The 2,719-nt window shown below is 31.1% G+C and overlaps 1 non-coding gene across 1 annotated transcript; it reads right to left on the reverse strand.

The window, feature by feature from the left end:
* Positions 1 to 440: 440 nt before the first annotated feature.
* Smp_tRNA_00326_Pseudo_TTG.1.1 lies at positions 441 to 507 on the reverse strand. The gene has a single exon. It is a non-coding gene (tRNA).
* Between the last annotated feature and the right edge of the window lie 2,212 nt (positions 508 to 2,719).

Raw genomic sequence — 2,719 nt, forward strand, 5'->3', positions numbered from 1 at the left:
ATTATTAAAGGTATATTCTTAGTAAATAATATTTCACCCCGTTAATAATTATATGTTATATTTGTATGATTGTTTACGTATATTATCAGTGTAACTTTTCTTTATGTGTTTGTAGGCTAAGGTACTTTACTCTAGGTAACACCCAAAAAAATACTGTATTGGTTTAAGAACAAGTTATCAAATTATGAAAAGCAATTATAACTATGATTAATATTAAATTCAGTTAGTATTGTTTGTTTGAATCTTCCCATTGATGTTTAGGACTGCAACTGGTCAGTCGCTAAATCTCATATGTGCATACTGTGCGTATCGCCTCAATATAGCCTTATTTCACAAGCATTGTAAACAAAGATGGATAGTGGCTAGCAGTGGAATCCAGGACGCGCATTTCATCCTATTTGGAACTCATCAGCTGGATATACCTGCATCTCGGAGTTGATGTTCACTCTGGGACTCGAACCCAGTACCTTTTGCTTCAAACTCCATCGCGTTATCCACTCAGCTACTGAGTCCTGATAGCCACTTGCTTGTGCAATGGGGTGAATTTTAATTCAATTATTATTGTCTGTTTGAATCTTCCCATTGTCATTATTACTAGTTACTTATTAGATCTTAGCCAAATGAAATATTTATTTACATAACACTTGTACGAATACAGTAGGATATGAATTTGAGAATACTATAACTAGTTAAAACAAGAAAACTGATTGAATATGTTATAAAAGGTATAAACAACCATTACTTTTTAAATACTTTTATTTCACTTAGTGGTGCATTTAGAGATACCTGATCATGAGCAACTGAGTATTACAAAACATCGACTGAATAAAGTGATGAAAAGTATTTAAAATATAAAGGAAAATACATTATATACTTTTTTCTGGTACATTGTTGTATTAGATTGATGTGAGAAAATTAGTCATATTGATGAATTTGTACAATGAATGTTCAACATGAAATAGAGCTTCGCATAAGCGTAATAAGCTCGTATACCCCATTTTTATTCGCTAATGTATTACTGTATATGTTTGAGAGAATTCGCTACAGACAGATATGAAATGGCAAATATTTGAAACCAGGGATTACTGTAGATTTGTTTTTATCAAAAGTATAGAGTCACTAGATATAATCATTTGATACCCTGCACAGAAATAGACATCGGATCTTCGAATCTCATGGTGCGCATGTGACCTTTCGATCCTTGAATCATAGTCCAGTTGTACACATTTCCTAATTGAGTTAGTGCATCTTAATAAACAATCGTTCTCCAGTATAATTGTCTGTTTTTTGTCAAATTATTATTATTAGTTCTAATTCGTACATTGGAAATGTTTCCTAAAACTAACTACTAGTGAGCGAACACTCATTATTTGTTTAGGTAATTTGTGAAAATACACCGATTTATATGTTAATTTCTTTCACATACACAAACCATTCATGATCACAAATGATTAGTTTGAAGAGAAATTTCTGACTTTCTTGTCGAAACTAGTAATCACTGAAATTCAATTGTGTCCGTATTGAGACATATGTAGTCTTAACGTTAATGAGGTCACTATTGCATTCGATAACCATTTGTGGCTACTGATTCTCATGTGCAAGTAAGATAAAAACGTTTAATTATATCCTTTTAATCACGTCACATATTTTATATTCTTATGTAGTTTAAAACAGTCCTAACTTTAAGCAAAAGACAAATTAAAATTGTTATTCTTAACTAAAATCAGGTAAACTGAGTGAGTTTTGAATATATTGTTTCTCATTATATTTACTGAGCTCAAAGGTTTCATTAGGAAGTTTTGATTGTCATTTTGTACATCATCTAGGTTTACTCTCGGTAGGCGTGCTTAGAAAAAATCCGAAATCACAAAGTTACATTCCTTATGAATATTAGAACTAATCAAGCCAAAATAAGACAACACATAAACAACTTAGAGGTTAGCTGAGCGAAATAGATGAGCACTTGATTTCAATACTCAAACATTATAAAACTTTGACAGTATACAATAACATGATCTTTAAGTTATGATAAATTCTGCCTGTCTTGGATTTGAAACCGTGTGGTAGTGAAATGATCATTACGTGAAACTACCTTAATAAACTTGAAGCGAATCCAACTGTAAATTTCATATACAAATGTAAAATAAACAGCTTAACTTTTTACATGATCAGATGTTTTATTTGCACTGTGGTGTGCGCCACTAATGTCGATAGATTTAACTAGTATTTATCATCAATCGAAAATACGATATCTGGAGGAAGAAGGTTGAGAAAATCAAAGAGAAGAGAACGAGAACAGAGAGTCATTGGTATGGAAACGAAAGAACAACAAAGTCTGAGACAATTGATGGATATTTTACAAATGAAGTATTTACTGTATGGTTCTCAGATTTTACAAAGTTATTCTGTTACGTTGTATTAAAATGCATTTGGTTGTCCCCAACGGTGTTCTCGTTCACTACGGTGTATCTATGTATAGCCAAACCAACTTTTGTGCCAATAATCAGTAAAATAGTCTTTTTTAGATCTGACAAATGTTTTGCAGTTAATCAACGATAATTATAAATCTAATGTTATTTCAATAATACAAGTAACGTTTCATATTTATTATTCCTATTCTTGGGATTATGTTTCAAACTAGGAAAGAATATTTAGACTATTTTTAATTAAGAATGTTTAGAAAATGAAGTTTAATATTGAGGTCAATCAAACGGATATG

This window comes from Schistosoma mansoni, chromosome 2 (genome assembly GCF_000237925.1).
Source record: "Schistosoma mansoni strain Puerto Rico chromosome 2, complete genome".
NCBI classification, from domain to species: domain Eukaryota; kingdom Metazoa; phylum Platyhelminthes; class Trematoda; order Strigeidida; family Schistosomatidae; genus Schistosoma; species Schistosoma mansoni.